General features: G+C 35.8%; 1 non-coding gene across 1 annotated transcript; it reads left to right on the top strand.

Annotated features, from left to right (window-relative positions):
- Window positions 1-2,117: 2,117 nt before the first annotated feature.
- Window positions 2,118-2,246, top strand: LOC127691758 (small nucleolar RNA SNORA17). Its single transcript, XR_007979351.1, has one exon. It is a non-coding gene; the product is annotated as a small nucleolar RNA SNORA17 (small nucleolar RNA).
- Window positions 2,247-23,962: the final 21,716 nt, after the last annotated feature.

The raw sequence follows: 23,962 nt of genomic DNA, 5'->3' as shown, positions 1-23,962 counted from the left end.
ACAGACATAAGTAAAAAGTTTAACTCAAGAGAGAATTAAGAAATTAGTAACTGGGGAAACTTGCCAAAGAGCTTGCATCAGGCACTCCATTAAAGCAAGCATTTAAAAAACATCAGCTCATCAAGCTGTGTCAATAGCTTTTTTCCCCTCACCTATTCCAGAAGGCTACTGAAAATCCATAAGATTTAAAATACATTGATTATAAAGTTTGTATCATCTACACTTTAATGAAATATTTTTTCTATTACATGTGCACTATCAGAACAAACTCATCACAATCTAGATTAAGCGATATCTCATTTCTAAGCTGAAACTTCTCTTTTATCTTAATATTTTAAGTCATTTATTCTGTAATGCTAGAAACCAACATATTTATATAGCTGAAGCTTTAGTGATTTGCTTGTATTATTTCATTAAAATTGTTTTGGATTTCAATTAGATATCATTAAAAATAAAATGTGATGAGTTATTTAATTTGTAAATAGAATTTAAAATTGAAGGTATATTATTCATGATATTGAGATACTTCATTTATAATTTTCTTATACTTTGTACAAAGTAGCATCATGAAACTTATAGTGTCTTAATTTCCAAATGGGTAAGAGGATGAAACCATTGTGAAATTATGGCGTTTTGAAAAGACCAAATAATTACACTTAAAGCAAACATTATTATGTCATGGCTATAAGAAGAAAAATGTTATATATCCATAATTTTAGCTGTTAAATGAGTAAGACTTGTGAAAAGGAAATAGATATAAAGTAGGGGAAAAGAGTTGCTATGGCAGTGCTTTAAAGTAGGACAGAATAATAAAGGTAGTTTCTTTCATCTATTTTCATATATAAATTATGATTGACAGCTAACTTTTACACAAAAAGTTATTTTTGAACATTTACCAACAAGTATTTATGAAATTAAGAAGCATTATAAATATTGCATTAAATACTCATTATTTTGAATACCTAATATTTCCAGGAAGTGGCTTTTTAGAACAAAAAGCAATCAACAGTGTTAAGTTTCAAGTTTGTTACACTAACTCACTTCTAAGTACTTTATATGTGTTGTAACTGCATATCCAGGTGCGTTTAAAGGTTTTCCCATGTTCAGCTTTTGCTTTAATTGCATTTTCCTTCAGAGAGGAAAACCTCTGAGACCCAAGAGGTTAAATGAATAATTAGAAGCAAGGTAAGACTGAGTAAGCATAATCTAAGCACAGACTAATGCTGCAAGACATTCTGTAAACGCGACTTTATGATGACCTTTTTACTGCTAGTATAAGCACACATTGGTTGTGTGCTCAGTTAGCTATACTATTTAAAGAGATTTTTAAACTTAATCAACACCTATGTTTATCTTAAGGAGACCTAAACTCAAACTGTTTCTCAGTATGCAAAACAGCTAGTAATTTTAGACCCTGAAGTAGTATTTTTGAAGAATTGTGTTGTCTATATTATCACATTTTGCACTGTTTTAAGGGAAAACATCTAGTTTTGAATGTTCCAATATTTTACATTTTGCTCACTTAGGAAACCATCATTACTTAGTCACAACATTTTAAATACTGAATGGAGAAAAATAAATGAAGCAATGCTCTTTTAATTTAAGTACTATTTATATGCTTAAATTGAGTATTATTTCTCCTGCCTTGATACAGTAATACAACTCTCAAATCCTTCTAAGCATAATACCATTTTGTGTCTTCTATACTGCATGCTGTTTTAACCTATCATGTTAATCTTTTTGCTCTTCGGAAGTTTATTCCTGCAACCTTTTTCTCATATGAACAAAACAATTATGTTCAATCATATGCAATACCTGTATAGGAGAAACATTATAATTGTGTGTGAGCTCTAAACATGTTTATATTTTTATGTAATTGAAAATGTACTTTGGTAGTATATATGGACATCAGCCACCAGTGGTCCTTAATCATTAATTGTGAAAGAGCTAGATGCTTTGAATATGTCCCCAAAACAATCATCGTTTCTATTGTCTTCATTAAACCAGCATTTAACATTTAATTACTATAAGTATTCAAAAATAATATTTGAATTGTTGTTTAGAAGTTGGGATAATTTCCCATAAATTAAATATTAATGAAAAATTGTATAAAACACTTTGCCCCTACAAGCATTGCAGAAGTGGCTACTGTGTCATATGTGCAATAGTAGGTGCCAGAGAAAAGAGATTATATCTATGCTCAGTATTCTGACCTATGAACATGTGAATGATTAGTAGTCTAGAATGAGCCTGAGATAACTGCCAGTCCAGCACCATGGGTCCTGGACAGATGTCTAGACTGAGATGAACAACACCTGTCTACTTTCTGGGACAGGAGGAAAAGGCAGATACTCTAAGAACCCTCCTAGAACACTGGACCCCAGGGCAAAGTGAGCCCAAGAAAACATCTTTCTGACAAGGAATTAAATGGATGGGGTGGGATAGGCTCAAGTCTGAAATGAAGATCAAACCAGTGCCAAAAGGTTCCAGACAAGAAGTGAGAAAGAGAGGACTACCAGTATGACTCCACAAAGCACTCCTGAGAAATTGCCAGAAACTCTGAGGCTTTGGGTGACATTAAGAGGAATAAGTGATGGAGAAATGAAAGAGAAAGAGAGGAGGAATGTGGGCAAAATGAAGAGAGGCAGAACTGGAGATTAGAAGGTAGTGAGGAACAGCCTGATATGAGTAGATGGTGATGGTACCTGGTGGGGTCCTGGGCTCTGTTGCCCACAGAGGCCATGTCTGAGTCCATAGCCCAGCAGCTGCAGGGGTGTATGTTATCACCAAAGGCCAGGCAGAAGTCCCTGGTCTATACTGCTGTTCTGGACATGTGGATGTTTGACAGCTATGCAGAACTGGCACCAACCCTCACCTGGCATTGTGGGAGAGCAGTCCTGAGGCATAAGGGCAGGAGAGTTTACCTACCAGCTACAGGACTCCAGAAAGCAGCCCCTCACTTTGAAGAAGTTAGGGGTGATCCAGTCTTGAAGAGGCAACCATGGGAAAGCTGTCACTGCCACTCTTCTATAGGGTGGTGTGGATAATGGAAAGATATTTTGTACCCTGCTTACCTCTTACCAGAGGTAGGTAAGAGACCTTGCCCTGGGGTCATAAGAGTAGAAGTACTGGACCTGCTGCTCACCAGCTGCAGAACTTAGAAGAGTGGGTCCTGCTCTCTTCACCTCTTTAGCACAGTAAATCTGACCCTGGATATTTGAGTTACTGGTAAGTTAACTCAAAGGTATGATGACTGTGGGATACCCAGAGAGCCTTGCCTCTTGTCTGCTGTGTGGTTGCATCTTTGACAGAGAGATCCCCTTCCTTTTAGCACTTATTTCTGGAGATGGGTTGGACATTTGACACTGGAATCATGCGAGGAAGAGAGCTTTTCCTCCCTTTTGCCTGCTGGGAAGCTACACAAGCAAGTAAGAGATGCCCTACTCCCCTCCTTTGTCCCTTGACTTCTATGGCAGGAAAAGCGCATTGGTTTTCCCTATGAAAGGGCCGCTCCCACAGAAGCAAAATTACATGATTTCCATAACCCAGGGAAACAACAGAATATTGGAGAGGATACCCAGTAAGGTTCCAGTATTGATAGAGCAACAGAAGCCAGAGGCACCTTATCAGACCAATAAATTATTGTAATGAATATTTTCTATCAAAGAAGGGTAGTCAAAATGGTACACTGTAGGACATACTGTGACACACTAATGCTTCCACAGTAATATTATTTTTTTTCCTCTGTGGAGGAAGAAGTTGCAATGGTGGAGGGGAGGTACAGGGGAAGAGAGTTTCAGAGGGATTGGGGTGTATGGTGTGAAATTCACAAAGAACCAAATAAAAGTTTTGTAAAAAGTTTAAAACATGAACTGTTTCCTTTGTTTACTGAGAGCTTCAAATAAGTTTTCAAATAAAGCAAAGACATTTTTTCACAGATATTTTGATTTACTTTTACTTAAAGCTCACACTTCTATTATTTTTATACTATATATTATATAAGATCATTAAATATATACTACAAACTCTGCAATTTTAGTTTCTCTGAACTGTTCACATGTTTTATTAACTGTGGTGTCTATGAACTAATAGTACTGAATTTTGTACATTTCTCTCTGTTTCTACATTCCTTTATTTGCTTTTCTGCTTGTCCTTTGCATGAGCACACAAATATAAATATCTTATATCTCCATGAAAAACATTTTAAAAGCTTAATTTCCAATAAATTTAAACCTTGTGTGTATGGCCAAAATTTTATTGAGAATTTTAACATAATTCTCATATTCTCTCCCTTTACAAAAAGTCTCTCATGGTCCCATTTAAAGTTTCACTAAATGACATATTTTCACTCTATTTTGTTTTTACTCAGCTTCAGGATGTGAATATTTCTTTCAGATTGATCAATATTTCAGAATTATAGAAGGACTTCTTTATTTTCACATACACACACAAAATTCATTTCATTCATTCTAACAATAATATTTAAAAATCTCCAGTGGATTTATATTTTATTTAAATTATAATTAAACTTTTATTCCCAAATTTCAACTTTATTTTGCATCTTTGTATGTATCTATAACATTTCAGAAAGTACTTAATATAATTAAACAATGAACATAGATAATTTGCATTTGATTGAAACATGGAAGTAACTTTCAGTTGCTTGTTCTGTTTGTACTTTTTTATTTTTTTGAGATTATAACCTTTCTTTCCATTCCTTCTGTCAAAACTTCCCAACAAAACTCTTCTCTCAAGCTCACTGTTTTATATATATATAAAGTCAAGCTATGTTTTGCTATTTGTATATGTATCTTCTTCAGGACTGAAGAGCATCTGGCATCTGTGCCTAAAGAGGATACATATAGGTTTTAGCTCCTATTAGGGTATTCAAATGTAGTAACTTGTATGTTTTTATGATTTTTTCTTATTTTGACAAGATATTGAAACCACACATATTTAATTGTGATAATGTGTAGGCTTCCAGAGACAATAATTTGTATTTCTATTATTTACTACTATGGTTTGTTTTTCTTCAACTAAGTACCCATTACCAACCTTACTTTGTAGTTTTAAAGAGGAGTTGCTCCAGGAGACTCATGTGTTTGATTGTTTTGCCCATAGGCTGTGGCAGTATTAGGAATGGTGTCCTTGTTGGAGTAAGTGTGGCCTTGTTTTAGGAATTCTGTCACTGTGTCATAGGCTTTGACTTTTTAATGCTCAAGTCTGCCCAGTATGGAAAATCTCTTCCTTGTTTCCTTATTATATATTTGTATTACTCCTGGCTCCTCCAGCACAAAGTCTGACCGCATGATGCCTTAACGCCCACCCTGAAGATTATGGATGGAAACCCTGAAACTATAAGCCAACCAGCTAGGCCCAACTAAATGTTTGAATTTATAAGAGTTGCTTTCATCACAGTGTATCATCACAGCAATAAAGCCCTAACTAAGGCAGAAGCTGATAGCAGGTACTGGGACATTGCTGTGATAGGTCTGGCCATTCTTTTATTCAGAGTATAGATTTTGAGACTTTGTGTTAAGAAGCATTGGAATCTTTATAAAGGGTCTGATGGGTCTTACTAGTAGAAACAGGGCACACAGTTTTACCTAGGGTGATGTGAAATCTCTGGTCTTGGTTTAAAAACTTTCAGAGTAGAAGAATTTTAGTATGTTGCATAGAGACTCTTCTTGTGCTATTTTGGTGAAGAATGTGGCTACTTTTTGCACTTTTCTGAATTGTTTGCCTCAGGCTACACTGAAGAGACTCATCAAATGCATTGACAAAAGCAATCTCAAGAAAGCCTAGCATAGACTGTGTCTTGTGGTTTACTATTGTGAAGAGTGTGTGTTTTGGTCAAGCAATGGAAACTGAAAAAAGAATATAAAACATATGATTCAAAGATTAAAGGGTCACCAGGACATGGAGCTAAATGCTGTATTTAAGGATTTTAAATGGAATTAAAGGACTGGTGACATTGAAGTATAACACCACCTAATTAGGTTTATTTTTTTATATATATTTACAGTTGAACAAAGGTTATATCATGCTAGACATTATTTTGACCTGGATATTGCTTTCCATTGAACATAGGAGATATGATTGTGAGTCAAATTGGCAAGGGATGTATTATAATGGCTATTTATAATAGCCAGAAGCTGGAAAGAACCCAGATGTCCCTCAACAGAGGAATGGATACAAAAAATGTGGTATTTATACACAATGGAGTACTATTCAGCCATTAGAAACAATGAATTCATGAAATTCTTAGACAAATGGATGGAGCTGGAGAACATCATACTAAGTGAGGTAACCCAGTCTCAAAAGATCAATCATGGTATGCACTCACTAATAAGTGGATATTAGCCTAGAAACTTGGAATACCCAAGACATTATCCACATATCCAATGATGTCCAAGAAGAACAAGGGCTTGGCCACTGGTTCTGGAAAGGCTCTGTGCAGCAGTATAGGGCAATACCAGAACAGGGAAGTGGGAAGGAGTGGATGCGGGAACACGGGGTGGGAAGAGGGCTTATGGGACTTTCAGGGAGTGGGGATCCAGGAAAGGGGAAATCATTTGAAATGTAAATGAAAAAATATATTGAATAAAAAAAAGAAAAAATAAAATAAAGTATGTTATCATCGCTCATGTAAAACAATATACTTACATAAAAACTAAAAATAACAGCATATGTTTATCACCTTGAAATGACATTAATAAGAGGAAAGAAACCCTTTCTCTTTTTAACATGTACTACATATTAAAATGTACTATACAGAAAGGTCTTTATATTTTCTTCATCCAAAAAATATGTAGATTGAGAAGCACAAACCTTTTAATTTTATTCCTTTTTGTATTTGGCATACTAAACTGAGTTATGAAATAGAATTTTAAGTGTAAAAATCCAAGCCTTGTCTTCTTGTATTAAAGTAGAATTATGGCTGAAAAATAGAACCAACATAAATCAAGAGGAAGAAAATGTATTACTTGCTTGATAAAAGAAAAGTAATATTTACATGATTTAATAAAATCAAATTTAGTAATTTTAGCTATTATTATGTCTTAAGCCTTTAAAAATCTGTGTTATTTCCTTAACTCTTCATTCCTGCTCAGCCTTCCTTGTCAGTGGTATATTGAATTGAATTGTTTAGGAACTGAAAACTCAAGGAAGTGAGAAGTATGTAAAAATAACCTGAAAACAACAGGACATAGTGTGTGTATGTGGAAATTGGCCTATATGCATGAGAGAGAGAGAGAGAGAGAGAGAGAGAGAGAGAGAGAGAGAGAGAGAGAGAGAGAGAGAGAAAGAAAGAGAGAAGGATAAGGAAAAGGAGAGGGAGAGGAAGAGGGGGAGGGGAGAGGGACAGGGAGAGGAAGAGGGGGAGGGGAGGGGGAGGGGAGGAGGAAGAGGAGGGGGAGGGGAGAGGGAGAGAGAATGTGTGTTTGTGTGTGTGTGTGACACTTTAACTCAGGTGAAGACCATTAGTTTTTTAAGACATTTCTAATTACAAAGTCTAAGTTTTGTGCTGATAAAAGCAAAATAAAATCATGAGGTTTTGTTTTATTCAACTGTGACATAGAAATTCCTACTGGATAAGGAAATGCAATTACCTTAAAAAGTAAGAAAGAAAATTTATAAAGAGTTATCTAATGTGTTTTTTGGTGTGTTTTGAGGACAATATAGTTCATTTGTCTATCAGTCATGTAAGAAATGTTCATTTATCCCTATGTTACAATAATAATAATAACTAATTTATTATTATATTTATAATAAACTAACTTATACAAAATTATTATATTGGTTTTTGTACTCAACTCTAGTTGAGAGATCAATTAAAATAGTAACATTTTTCTTTCTTTTATTTCAGAGTTTCCACTGTTTTTCATGTTTGTTCAAGGTTTTCTGAAAATGATAAATGACCCCAAATTAATTTTTAATGTTCATGTTGTCAATTTCAAATACTGAGAACATTTCACCTCCCTTGTCAAGATTGTATGCTGCACTGATTAAAATATAGTTGACAGTTAATACTCTAGTGTGTTTCGCTTTGAAAACTGTCAGTTAGTCATAACAGTATCAAAATTATTTTTTCTGTAATTTTTAACCAATATTTAGAGTGCTTCTAAAATGCAAGAAAATGTTATTTTCTACTTTAGGAAAATTAATCTGATTATGAATCAGTTCATGTTATTCATTCTGACACTGTCAAATCCAGCTCTTCACTCTGAAATTAGTTGGTAAATTTGAAACTACACATGGAAATTGTTTGTATAACATTTTCAATTACTTGCATTTTAAATATCAGTAAATTTATATTAGCTCACAGTGGAATGGTTCTTAGTGCTAATAATTATAGTTTAAGTAATCAGAGACATGCCCGCTTCTGGTGTAGGCTAGTGCAAAGCATTGCTTTTCAAGTCATTTATATACAATAAAAGATAATTTTTAATGGTTAATAATGACTTTTAAAATAACCTGAACTCTTGTGATCTCTATGCTACTGAGCCACCAACCAGGCAACATACACTAGCTGATATGAGGCCCCCAACACATATACAACAGAGGACTGCTGCTTCTGGCCTCAATGAGAGAAGAGGTGCCTAACCTTCAAGAGACTTTAGGCCCCAGGGAGTTGGGAAGCCTGGTGTGTGTGGGGGGGCATAGCATCCACTTGGAGACAGAGTGGAGGAGCAATGGGATGTGGAACTCTGGGAGGGTAGACTGGGAGAGGATAATGACTGGATTGTAAAAAACAAAGTAGTAAAATGTTATTATTTTTATATGTAAGAATCACTTCTGTATATACTCGTGTATTGTCATTTGTACAATATATCAGTATCTTAGGACTGGTCACTGAGTATATGCTATTACTGAGTTAATATACAATCATAAATAAAATATGGGGAACATATATTCTTACATTTTACTCTGTGGTCGACAACTGAGCCATCAACCAGGCAACATACACTACCTGATATGAGGCCCCCAACACATATACAACAGAGGACTGCTACTTCTGGCCTCAATGAGAGAAGATGTGCCTAACCTTCAAGAGACTTTAGGCCCCAGGGAGTTGGGAAGCCTGGTGTGTGGGGGGGCATAGCATCCACTTGGAGACAGAGTGGAGGAGTAATAAATAACAAAGATAGAGGAGTTAAGAATAACAAAGATAGTGGTTTTTGAAACTTTCTTTTTAAATTAATTAAATATATGAAAGTATTTGAGATTTTAACATTGCCACATACCAAAGCCAGCAAATACTCAGATTTCTGAGTAAACATATCTTTAATCATATTGATACAGAATCATATAATCCAATTAAAGGTATTTTCACAGTCGGTCTCTGCTCTTTTTGCATTATCTTCTGCTTATATTAATTTGTCTCCTATTAAATTGAGTACTTCTTTATTCCACTTTACATGAAACAAGATTGTATACCCAAATTACCTAAGAGCAAATTAAAGGAGAATTTTTTTAAAAAGTAACTAACTGCTGTCTTTTAATTTTTTACTGAAATTAAATATTATTGTTGTTGTTATAATTGCTGTTAGAGAGATTAAGTTATTGATTCTCATGTTTTATCTGTTTGCTCTAAGGCAACTGTGATTGCACCAGTTCAAGACTAACATCCAGCAGAAGCCATAAACTCTGATCTTGATAGATTGAGCACCATCCTTTATCTCCTTTCTCATAAATATAAAGATAAAATAGAGACCCAGCTGGATGCACCCTTCAGCAATTATTTCTCCTATGATTCTCACAATAGATAACAGGCCACATTCAAAGAGACTTATACTATCTGATAGAAAGATTCACAGTATGTAGTCAGCCTAGCTGCATATCATGCTGACATTTCTTCCATGGACAGTTTTCAGTGTCTTGTTAATTTAAAAGGTTCTACTTCTTTTAAATGGTTAACTATAAAGATTTCAAAAGTTTTAGTCCAATTTTGCTTTTGTCATAGATATACTCTAAGAAAGAAAAAAAGGTATCTAGATGAGGTGATAATTATACTATTTACATACGCTGAAAATTCAGAGAATAGTTAATGTTTTTGTCTAATTAAAGAGTATTACAGTGAACAATATGCACAGTAATAATATTTATTAAGATTATTTATAAATAAATGTGGTGATTCCATGTCTCATAGCATTATGATTTTTAAAATAGAGTTTGAAAGTAGAAATATTTACTCATTATTGTTTTCCAGTGTTAAAGAAGCAAGCACACCATCATTTCGCTCTGTTTACCAGAAGATATTAAAGCAGTTTAGGACATAATTTTACCTTATTATTTTGAATTTCTGTATTGTTAATATTGCTATTTTTCCAAGTAATCACTTTAGTTGCATATTCATACTGTGATGTCATATAAGTAAATTATCTAAATCCTTCCACAACTTTGTTCTTGAGGACCCCTTCAGTTTTATATTAGTTTGACCAGAATTTTACTGTAAAATACTATAAACTATTTCTTCCAATTCATCACATTTGTCACACTCAATGATATTGTTTTTAGTGTTCTTTAACTGAGCTGTTTTAAAAAGTCATCAATTTTAATCTAGAGGCAAGACATTTCATGCAAAATATCACCTGAAGATAGAGATCTGAAGGTAAAAGGTTACCTTCACAGGCAAAACCCATGTTTTCTGTAATCAAATAGACCCTAATTTAAATGTTTTTTATTAAGCAGGTTCTTCCTATAAAATTTTCTTTTCAGCATGTTGTCTTCATTCCTCTAATAATTATGTTTGTGACAACATTTGTGTTACTCTCTACAAGCAGAAAAGATAGCAAAGACATCTATAGTTTTCTTCTATAGTTAAAGAATGTCTTCCAAGAAATACTAAGTTAAAGACATTCAAATAAAGTCTAATAACTTTGAAGTCAAAAGGATCTGTTGAAATTCAAGTTCTGACTCTTCTCTTTTGAGTAAGTAATCAATTATATATATATATATATATATATATATATATATATATATATATATATATATATATTTGCTTTATTTACACTTCAAATGATATCCTTTCTGAGTTACCCCTTCAAAAATCCCCTATCCCATCCCCCATCCACCTGATTACTCAAACCTCAATTTCCTCACTTGCATTCCCTATTCTGGGGACCAAAATGTCCTACCATCCATTGATGTCTGAAATGGTCATCTGCTACATATGTAGCTGGAGCCATGGGTCCTTCCATGTGTACTCCAGGTGGTTTAGTCACTGGGAGCTCTGGGGGTACTTATTGGTACATATTGTTCCTCCTGCAGGGCTACTAACCTCTTCCTCTCCTTGGGTCCTTTGGCTAGCTGCTCCATTGGGGACCCTATACTCATTCTATTGGTTCTTTTAGTTGTCTGTGAGCCATTGGTATTTTGATCTTCTTTCCAATAAGGATCAAAGTACCCACACTTTGGTCTTACTTCTTCTTGAGCTTCATGTGGTCTGTGAGTTGTATCTTGGGTATTCCGAGATTTGGGTAATATCTACTTATAAGTGAGTACATACCATGTGTGTTCTTTTGTGATTAGGTTACCTCACTCAGGATGGTATTTTCTAGCTCCATTCATTTGCCTAAGAATTTCATGACTTCATTGTTTTTAATAGATGAGTAGGAATATGTGTTACATTTACACAATGGAATAATCAACTTTCAGCTGTAAGAATGAAGATAATAATACCTATCTTACATGATGCTGACATAGGATTTTTTAACATTTTGTTAAAATAAAATATAGTTGCCATTTCCTTCTTTAAAATAAAGTAAAATAAGAATATAGCTTACTAATAAAGCAAACAAAGTATCCAGAGAATTGCAAAGGTAAAAGGAGAAAAGTATTTTTTCTCAAATATTTACTCTTATTACTCAGATGCCGCAGCTCTCCTATGTCAGAGGGAATGAAGAAGCACTTTGTCCACAAAGGAAGTTTTTCTGGGAATAGAGAAACCAGTTTACAATGTAAGTTTCTATTTGTCTTTTTGTCTATTGGCACATAGTAAATATGCCTTACTCTATCCACATTGTACATGATCAGAATCAGACAAAATGCTGAAAGACATTAGACTAAATCATTCTAAGAGTTTAGAATAGAGACAACAGATTTCATAAGTCATTTGTGTGAGCCAGTATTATTTACATGGCACTATTTTTGCCCAGAGTCCATCATTAGATACTTTATAATTTATTAACAGAAAAATCAAGGACCACTGACCAGGATTTGCCTTACAATTCCACATTATCTATAAATATTATTATTAAATAGAAAAATAAAAAATAGTTATTTGACAATATCCTTTGTCAAGGATATTGGGCAGAAAGGCAGGAATCAAGCTAAGCCATGGGATGTTTTGCTCTCAAGAAACCTGTGCAAACAGCTCAGCTGGGGGTGTTGAGCCAAGCTCTCTGGTTCCCAACAGCTCCCCATTTTTTATTTTTTTTTAAGAATGAACAGTGTCTGTCTTAGGACACCTTCCGTCCAACTCCCATTACCCATCTCTGGGATCTCTGCCAGTCCCAGAGCCCCTGTCTTAGGTTGGTGTGGACTGCAAAGGAGTTGCCCGTCATAGACTATTCTTGATACAGGCTGAGCCAAATTTGAGCAGATGTATTATCCTGTGCCTAAGCACTTGTTCAATTATTGCTCTGGACTGGTTTTGTTGTTTGCACATATGGTTTAGAAGGAACAATCCCAATGTGGCAGCTCCACAAGCCAAAAACCCCAGTGCCATGGACCCAGACCTTTTTAAATCAGGAATGGCAATAATGCCAAAGTCTCTCTGATGGTAATATAAGGTGACAGGGAATCTCCCTTCATTATTTAGAGGCATAGACACAATTCCAGGAACCCTTCAACCACAGCAGCATCTTCATACTCTCAGTAGTTTTTCAGCACACACAATCTGCTATAACAGATTTCTTGTCTTCTTTCTGTTCATTAGAGACTTTTTGAACTACAGAAGAATGGGACTAAAACACATGGTTTAGTATTCATGGAAACATTGCAAAGCACTCTATTCTACTTTTAATTTAGCTGCAGTCTTCCCCATAGTTCTTTTAATCTCGAACATCTGATCCTTAACCTTTGTACCCAAATAGAAGAAATAACCATCAGCCTACTTGCTCTAGAACTTGAGAAGCTACTGGCCATTTTTAAAAGCAGCTTTTCTCTAGCTGTGCTTGCTAAATGCAGGGCAGTTTAAATCAGCCTCTGCTGTGTAAACTGAGACTGGATTAAGAAATGGACCTCCAGCAGATAAAGTTTTTACCAATTAGAGCAAACTAACCGCCACTCTCAGTGGTCTTTATTGTCCCACCTTACCTTGGGAACTTTATCGCTCCACACTGGAGTCTTTATAGCCTCTTGTACGAGGACTTTTCCCTTTGTCCCTCCTTACCTGGGAACTTTATCATCTCTCATTGAGAACTTTACTTTGTCCCACTTACCTGGGAACTTACCAGCACGCTAGCCTGACTGCAAAAAGTTCTGAGCCGTTCCTTGGAGAGGAGAGGTCGGGTCTCTGTATGGGCCACCACTTGTCGCTGCCTATCTCGACCAGCGAGGAAAGATGCAACACATGAACTCTTCTTTAGCAGTTTATTCAGGAACCTTGATAAATCTTCTGACTTCTGACTTCACTCCTTTGACTTCTGACTTCTTCTGACTTCTTCTTCTGACTGCAAGAAGTTCTGATCCTCGAACCCCCGAACGAGGAGAGTTCCCAGGTTTCAGCACCAGTTGTCGCAACCACCCTCACCAGCAAGGAATGACGCAATGCAGGAAGATCTTCTTCAAGCAGTTTATTCCCAGGGGGATTAAAAAAACACACGAGTCATTCTGCAAGGAGAATGCCCCACCCCCTTTTCTGAGAAACCAGCAATATATATACTAGAGGCCAGGGAAGGGAACAGGAAAAATCAATTATAGTCATAGGTCAGGCACCTGGGAAGTCCGTACCACAGCAGGCAGGAAGGCAGGAATCAAGCTAAGCCACGGGATGTTTTGCTCTCAAGAAACCTGTGCAAACAGCTTAGCTGGGGGCATTGAGCCAAGCTCTCTGGTTCCCAACAATCCCTAGTGAAAGATTAAGTTATAATTCTCTTTTTGTTATTATTCATCCATTTGGTTAAGGATTATCATTTGAATATATTACTAAAACCATATTGTATTTTTCCATATCATTCAGTCACATTATTTTAAAAATAATTGTTATTAAGACAAAAGTGTTTAATTAAAATATGTAAGCAAATACCATCAGTGGAGCAGCTGGGATGGAAGTCCTCCTGCCACCATTTGCACCTGGAAGCAGAGCAGTTCCAGACCCTTCTGTGCAAGGCTCGTCAAGAGAGAATGATTTCCTAGTACCACTTTCACTTCTGAGCTCAGAGGGGAGATCTCCACCATCTCTCTGGAGGGGAACAGCTAGGAGTGCACAGGGCATACGATCAGTGGAATAGCTGGGATGGAAGTCTTCCTGCTGCCATTTGCACCAGGGAGCCAGGTGACTCCACAGCCTTCTGTGCACAGCCTGCCAGGAGAGTGATCTCCCAGCAGTGCTCACTTCTGAGTGCAGAAGTGAGACTTCCACCTTCCTTCTGGCAGAAAACTGCTAGGAACAAATGGGGCATAGGGTCAGTGGAACAGCTTGGACAGAGGTCTTCAGGCTGCCATTTGCACCAGGGAGTCAGGCAGCTCAACAGACTTTGTTGAATAGACCATGCCAGAAGAGAGTTGGTCTCCCAGGAGTAAGGACACAGACTTATAGGCCCAGAGGAGGGATAAGTTCCAGCCAGAGACATCAAGACCAACAAGCACCAGAGATAACAAGATGGCAAAAGCAAGCGCAAGAACCCTACCAACAGAAATCAAGGCTACTTGGCAACATAAGAACCCAGTTCTCCCACCACAGCAAGTCCCGAATATCCCACACACCAGAAAAGCAAGAGTTGGATTTAAAGGCATATCTCATGATGCTGATAAAAGGGTTCAAGAAGGATTTAATATCTCCTATAAAGAAATACAGGAAAACATGGGTCAACAGGTAAAAGCACTTAAAGAGGAAACAAAAAATCCCTTAAATAAGTACAGGAGAACATGGGTCAACAGGCAGAAACCCTTAAAGAAGAAATACAAAAATCCCTTAAAGAACTTCAGAAAAACTTAAACAATTAAGTGAAGGAACTGAAGAAAACAATCCATGATCTAAAAGTAAAAGTAGAAACAATAAAGAAATCACAAAATGAGACAACTCTGAGTATAGAAAACCTTGGAAAGAATTCAGAAGTCATAGATGCAAGCATCAACAACAGAATACAAGAGACAGAAGAAAGAATCTCAGATGCTGAAGATACCATAGAAAACATTGACTCAACAGTCAAAGAAAATGCAAAATGAATAATGCTTATAATCCAGGACACAATGAGAAGACCAAACCTAAGGATTATAGGTATAGAAGTGAGTGAAGATTTACAACTTAAAGGGCCAGTAAATATCTTTAACAAAATTATAGAAGAAAGCTTCTCTATCCTAAATAAAGAGATGCTCATGAACATATAAGAAGCCTACAGAACTCCCTGTGTGTGTGTGTGTGTGTGTGTGTTGAAATTTTCCCCAGGAACAGCAACCAATGACATTGTGCTAATACTGGAACGCTGGATATTAATAAAAAGAATAATGCTCTAATGTAAGAATTTAATGTAAATTGGTAGCGCCTTAAGAAATGTGGTGTATCTGATAAGTGGATATTAGCCTAGAAGCTTGGAATACCCAAGACACAATTCACAATACAAATGATGCCCAAGAAGGAGGAAGAACAAAGTATGGATACTCTAGTGCTTCTTAGAAGGAGGAACAAAATACCCACAGAAGGAGATAGAAAGACCAAGTGTGGAGAAGAGTCTGAATGAAAGGCCATCCAGAGATTACCCCACCTAGGAATCCATCCCATATACAATTACAAAGCCCAGACACTATTGTGGATGCCCACAGTGCTGTCTGACAGGAGCAGATATAGCTGTCACCTGGGAGGCTCTGCTAGTACATGGCAAATACAGAGGGGAGACTCTCACCCAGCCATTGAACTGAGCACAGGGTCCCCAGTGGATGAGATAGAGAAAGGAACAAAGGAGCTGAAGTGGTTTGCAACGCCATAGGAGGAACAACAATATGAGTCACAAAGTACTCCCAGAGGTTCCAGGGACAAAACCATCAACCAAAGAGTACCCATGGCCCCAGACATACTGGCAGCAGAGGATGATCTTGTTGGACACCAAATGGGGTAGAGTCCTTTGGTCCTGGAAAGACTTGATACCTTAATGTGGAGGAATACTAGAACAGGGAAGCAGGGGCTGGGTTGATTGACTAGATGATTTACAGGATTTTCAGGGGATGGGGGAGCCAGGAAAGGGGACAACATTTGAAGTGTAAAGAAAGAATATACCTAATTATAAAAAGATATGTGGCATATTATGTCTCATAAATTTTTCATTTAGAAATACTAAGCTGAAATTTCCTATGTATTGTGCTTCTATACAATTTGATGCATGAATGTTCTTATACATTTAGTATTCTTTGAATTCCTGACATTATTTCTTACAGAATTAATATTCAAGATACAAGAAAAAAATGAAGGGTTGAACATAGTTGTGCACATCTTTCATTTCAGCATTGAGGACACAAAGGCAGGTAGATAATCTGTTTTCTAGGCCAGCCAGGTCTACACAGGGAGTTACAGGACAGTCCGTTCCAGGGTGACATAACAAAGAAACCTTGTCTTGAAAAACTGAAAGAGAATGAGAGAGAGAAAGAGACAGACAGACAAAGAGAGACAGAGAGAGACAGAGAGATAGCAAAACTGATGTTTCTCAAAATTTATTCTCTCTTATTCTCTCTCTCTCTCTCTCTCTCTCTCTGTGTGTGTGTGTGTGTGTGTGTGTGTATGTGTGTGTGTGTGTATCTGTGTGTCTGTGTGTGTTTGTGTTTTATGAGATGATGTCCCAGTATCTTAAATTTGCTAGACAAATGCTTCCTATGTGTCTGTTCCCCTACTATTGTTTCTCTTAAATGTGATATTGTTTTGTAGTTTATTCTTATACAACTTACTGGTTTTAAATCTCAACTAGATTTTGCTATACTTCTTATGCTTACCTATCTTATTGCACTGACATGCAAGTAAATATTATTTATTTTATTAAATACTAGATAATGGGAATTCAGTTAGAAATTTCAGAACTATTTCTAATCCATTAGCACATTTTTCTTTCCTACTGAATTTGAGCTTCCTCTATCCCATGACTGTTGATTATTTCATGCTGCTATAGAATATTTGATATAATCCCATGTCCAGCAAGACCCCAGGGGAAAATGGAAAAGGCTGTATCATTGCAAAAGCTAGTAGACTCCTACTGTCTTTATCTGCTTATATATTACATTTCCTAGTTCACTTAAAAAAGATTTATCAGTTAAGTTTCTTATTTTTATAAATCCTATTTACTAGCATATCTTAAAAGAAAAATAATATGTTACGAGAAAAATAATGAGATAGAGGATGGAAAGTGGATAGTTTTGAGTATGTGGTTAACTTTGAGAGAAACAAATGAAAACCTATCAAGTAATACATGTTGTATATCTTTTGGAGTAAGAGTTACCTACCTATTTCACACAGGAACACACACATTATTTTCCCTAAGCTCTTTAAGAAATAGGAGAGACTATTAAAAAGAGTAGTCAAAATTGTTTTCAAATCAAATAGATGTGAGAAGACCCAGACACCAAGCCAGTAGTGCCATTGTAACAAAATAATAGAATGTGTTGAAATAGAAAATCTCACCCCTATAGTGGGTGTCATTCTATTCTGTGGGGTTGAACAGAATTCTTAAAGCTTGCCTGAACAACTGCAGTAGCAGAGAGTTAAGGAAGGAGCTAACACAGTCTGGTATGTTATGGTGTAACTAAATATTTTAATAATGAAATGATACAATTTCATTATTAAACTAAAGCTAAATTAATATAATTTTATAAAGTATCTTCAAAAATATATGTTATCTCATTGTAATAACAATGTCTTCAAGAGTGATATAAGTTTACATGACAGGAACGGAACTGCTCTAAATTACTAATTCATGGTACTTTCAACCACAACCCAAAGCAATACAAGAAACCTTAGATGAAACACAATTCTAATGCAGATAGTAAAATTTAGTTTCTCGAAAGGCCATCTTCTACAAATCGCAACTGGCACAGTTCTTGCCAACAGATAAAACTGAAAAACAAGCAATTATTAAGTATAGGTTATATGTTAAGTGACAATTACCTTAAAATATACAATAATGTATTTTAGAACATCAAATACTAGAGAAAACACTCTAAGTACATTCTGTCCAAATAATGGAGACTGAATGACTGAGTTTAATATTTTATGAAATTAGACTTACACAGAAAATGAACGACTGTGTCTCTTGTGCTTCGTATTCACAAATGAATTGTGTGATTCCAATATTTCTTGATCTCCCTTTAAAAGTATATTGATTTGTTTTATACACCAAATAGATTTTGGGTTTCAGCAGAGTTCCATAGCTAAAGGACACTCTAAAACTGGAGGAATGTATGGTTGTGAGACAACCTGAAGTGTTGGTAACACTTTGTCTTACAAGATATTTATGGTTACTGTTTAATCAGAAAATGTTATTGCTTGTCAGCCTTTTGTGTTAGATCAAGTGTAATAATAAATGTTTACCTATTTTAAGTCTAAATCACTTTTTGTTCTGAGTTCCCCTGAGGCAAGAAACTGTTTAGTACCTCATCATCTAGGAGCAGGAGAATAAGCAAAGTGGCCTTTGTCCTATCTGCAGGAATTGCGCATCTAACTTCAAGCCTTCATGTTGAAGTCAAAGGAACAAGATTTTAGCTCTTATTTCTAAGTTCTTAAGTCTCCAAAGTTCCAGCAAAAGTTTTCCTCAAAAAATTTCCTCAAAAAAGTTCTTTCTGCTCTCTTCTTCGAATGTCGCCCTTTCTTCCTGCTCTGATGTAAGAATTATAGTACCCTTACCCTCAGTATCACTGCTCCCAATGTTATATCTTTAGTTCTAAGATCTTGAGCTCAATTCTGTCCAAAATGTTCTTGAGTCCAGCATTTTCTCTTCATCCTCAGAGCTTACATATCTTTCAGAGTACATGATCACATGGTAAAAAGTTCACCATAAGCTTACACATAAATTCAAATAATCAATGAAATAATTTTACAACAAAGTGTTTACATGCATATACTTTAAGAGTAATTATCTACTAATTACTCTTATTATCTCATCATACTGCCATCCTGTCAGAAGCAGTACAAGTTCATGGAGAGTTAAAAACCATAACTTTTGTGCCTAAATATTAGTTAAGTTTTGCATAGATAAACCTAGTCCAAGTTTTATCTTCTGCACTTGTACCTATAGTAAATGTTAGTTCCCTTTTTGTGACATTTGGTTAATTGTTTTACAACCTATTGGAATGTGCTCCAAGTTGCAGAGGCCTTCCTGCTATCTCAGAAGTAATTAACTTGTGAGACTTGAAGACTTTCTGGGTTCTCAATGCAGTTCTGACATCAGAAAGGACATTTATAGCAGTCCTATTAAAAAGAGATTAATAATTATTTATATAATTTTAGGGATTCTTAAAGGATAATCATTAAGAAATAAGAAGCCATCAATTTGTCTATACAGCACCACTACAAGACAGTATATCTGATGTTCTGCATAAATGTGTGGTCTAACACACACACACACACACACACACACAGACACACATACACACACACAATTATATGGAAAAGCATATTAATAGCAGGAATTGTACCTAAAATGAATTCTCCTTGAATATTACAAAAGAAGCAAATCTTTTATAGATTTTAATCTGTTCTTGATTCACCTCAGGAAGATCACCTGCTAATTTTTAGCTTCTCCTAGATTGCCCCTGGCAGAGACAGGGCCCAAAACATATGTTTTCTGAAACTCCATGAATGATTAAACATTGGCAGCATGTTATGAACTCCTTGTTTTGAAGAAGGTTTTTATGCTTCAGTTAAATAATCTATCTCATTATTCAGAAATCATCCTCACCAATAGGCAGAATGATTTATAAATGTTAAAAGATATATTAAATATATTGAATAGCTAAATCACAGAAGTAGTTTTACATAGAGGCAATTTTTATTTTAGTCCTTGGATAGCTATTTGCTACAGAATGAATTGTTGCAGTTGTTTTCTATACTTATTGTAGGATTTGTACTTTTCAAAGTATTAATAGTAAAATGGAATTATGTATTGCAGGAAGATACAATGACTTTTTAAAGGCAAAGTTTAACTGCTATATTTCTTATAAGCAATAAATTGATATACAAAATCTTAAGTTAATATTTATTCAGGACTTTCTTGGTCTATGTTATTTGAAAACAATACTATTTTCTTTTAGATCAATGAAAATAATGGATAATATTTAGAGAACATGTAGAAAAATTTATGTTCATTTTGAATTGAAAGTTGAACTAAAAACAATCTTTTAAGGTGATAAAAGATGGAAGTAGGGGTTGTTTATAGTTCATGTGTTCTCTTGTTTCCTCCATATGGTTTTCATCATTCATGATTATTGAAAAGTATAGTTCTAATCACGTACCATCACCTCTTGTCTCCTACTGACACCTCTATTTACTTCAAACTCTCTCACCTGCCATCATTTTGACAGAGTTATTTTGTGGTCATCGTTAATTTCAAAAGTATGTCTAGGCCTAAGATAACAGAAGAGGAAATCATGTCAAACACAAATCCACTTGAATAACCCCAGTATCTTTTTCATTTCCATTAGGTCTTAGCAACCAAGTATTTCATGTGGATGTTAGTAAATAGTTTTCTGGCTAAGCCATGAATAAACCTGCTTCTGCATGTTATATTCATTGCTGTATTTCTATTTCCCAGGACATGAACAACTACACAAAGAATAACCATTGTGGAAGAATGGAAGGGAGAATATAGAAACCTGCCTTGTGTGGCCAAAGGCAGGTGTTATCAGATGAGCCTGCATCTGGGGACCCACAGGAGGAATTGGACATACTCAGGGGGACATACATACTGTGGGGACTTACTGAAGGAGACAAGAAAGGAAAATATGGAAGGTTCTTTACCCCCAAGTGTTCTGGGGAAGTGTTACCAGGGTTCAATCTGGAGTATCAAGATGTTATTTCTGGAGGACAGAATGTCTGGAGTTATTTAGAATTAAGGAAAATCCATCTGAACTGAAAGATAAAAAAGACATCTATGGTTAAGGTTGGAGGAGGAAGTCAGCTTTGTCTACATGAGATCCTGTCTCAATAAACTGAGAGTAAGAAGCAGGAAGCACAGTGGAGATACCAACAGAGAAACATTGTTGTGTAAAGCTTTAGCCCACTAAAATGTCATGGATAAAGACCTATATTATGTCTCTGAGGATAAATTGGTAAGTGCTTATCCTGCAATATTGACCAGAGGTTGATCTCTAGGAGGTAGAATGAAGGAGTTAAAAGCTTCCTGATGTTGTCTTTTGATCTACACAAACACACACACATACACACATACACACATGCACACATACACACATGTACACATACACACTCAAACACATACACATGCACATGCACTCATGAACATGATTACACATGCACATGTATACACCAAACAACATACAAACACACACTCTCAAACATACACACACATACACACACACACACACACATACACATCTAAAGACACATTCACTCATGCACATGCACACATATGTACATGCACAGGACCACAAAGAACAATAATAAAAATCAAACTTGTTTTTCAATGGTGGTGTGTAAGAAAATGAAAATTTTACATGGAAATACTTTAAAATGAGACATAATGAAGTTCTGCCAGGTATGAAGAGGAAAGTACACAAAAGTAAGATCAGAAACAGACACAATTCAAAATTAGAAAGAGAACAAGAGAGAAACTGAGGCATGACGAAGAAAGAGGGAAAAATCTGCCTCTTCATAAAATCTGTGCAACCAGATTCAAAGCCAAAACTCATTTTGGCCATCTACTTCAGAGAGGGGTTTTATTTACCAAAGTGAAGTATTGCTTTGTAAACGTGAAAATTTTACTAATCACTTTTAAGTTACAACCAGTTTTCTAACTAGATGATATCCTGAGGCATTACTAAATAATTGTCACTCTGGGTAGTTCATATCCTCTCAGAGTCATCTGTTTCAAATTCAGTGATTATGCTACATGCTTAACTTCTTATCAAATGTAATTACATTAAGTTTATTTTATAGTTTGTTAAGCCAGTGCCATAATAACTTCTCATCCCTAGATTAATTTCTTTTACACACAGCAACAAGGCATGCTCCAAGCAGCACAGCTTTTGAGACTGTTATTATGCATGCACAGATGCATCCTGCCTTTGCCAGTGTCTGTGATTATCCACTAAAGAATTCTGCATATACTCATTATCCACATGAGAGTGTTTGTCTCTATTTTTTGCACTGCTCTGGAGTGAGACCTCCTGTAAATTACAATTTATATGTAAAAAGAGTTTATTTTAGGAATGATCATTTTTCAACACTAAGGGGTACATATATTGGTGTAGTGCATGCATAACTTCTACAGTGTTAATGAGAGTTCTCTGTGTACATCAATAGACAACCTTTGGTCACAGACAAAGTATCCAGCCGTGAGAAAGGCATACTCACTTTCTGATCTAGCAGTTATCAAAATCAGCATGAACTCTCCTTTCTCAGGTAACAACTGCAGGATTGGGAATCCAATTCTGAACCCTCAGGGAATGTAATAAGAAAGAAAGTCAACCAGGAGAGATCATAAAATATTTATGAAGAGCTCACATCTATATTGTACCTTACTATGTTCTGTGATGCAAACAATGTAGAGAACAGACCTCATTCATTTTACATAGTATATAATCTGAAGGAAGGGAAAAAAATATATATATATAGTACATATGCATATATTCTTGCAGCTGTACTTTAACAAACAGGATAGGGAAAATGGTTATGTTGAATGTCCATGCATTAAAACTTTCAATGAACATTGCCCATTTAACAGCACATATATAGATTCCTATGAAATAATTAACTAAAAATTAAAATAAAGCAAACACCTGATATGTCCAAAAGCTGTTTCGAAAATAATACATACAGGTTCAAGCAAGGTGTTCATATACACTATCTGTTAAAAGATAGGTAAAAATTAAAAGGAAAATCCTTTTAGGACAGAATATCTTCAGTGGTGAAACGATTATGTATTTAGATTTAAGAAAATTGAGAGTCCTTCCTCCCCGGCTACCACTCTGTTCCATCAGATGTGGTAGACCTGCACCACTTCTGCCACAGGAGGATTCTACTTCCTCATACTTTCTAGAGAACTGGCAGCAGCAGGTCATTTGAGAACCAGTAGCAGCAGGACATTCAAAGTGGCAGAAGCAGGACATTCCAGAACCAGCATCAGCAGGGCATTTGAGATCCGGCAGCAGCAGAACATTTGAGAACTAGAAGTCTGCAGGGCATTTGACCCTTGCCAAGCCTGCCACAGGGGAGATCACATCACCTGATACTTCCTGTAGAACCAGCTGTTTGCAAGGCATTTTAGAGAAAGGGAACCCCAGGAGTACAGAAAAGCAGACCTGCAGGATAGAATAGTTAGAGACAGCAAGACCAGCTAACAGCAGAGATAATGAGATAGCCAAAGGCAAAGGTAAGATCATTGTCAATAGAAACCAAGGCAACATGGCACCATCAGAACCCAGTTCTCCCACAACAACAAATTCTGGATACTCCAACACATCAAAAAAGCAAGAGGTAGGTTTAAAATCACATCTCATACTGCTGATGGAGGATTTCAAGAAGGACATAAATAACTCCCTTAAAGACATATAGGGGAACATGGGTCAACATGTAGAAACTATTAAA

The sequence above is a fragment of the Apodemus sylvaticus genome, chromosome 8 (genome assembly GCF_947179515.1).
Source record: "Apodemus sylvaticus chromosome 8, mApoSyl1.1, whole genome shotgun sequence".
Lineage (NCBI taxonomy): Eukaryota > Metazoa > Chordata > Mammalia > Rodentia > Muridae > Apodemus > Apodemus sylvaticus.
This window is presented reverse-complemented; position numbering and strand designations above follow the sequence as displayed.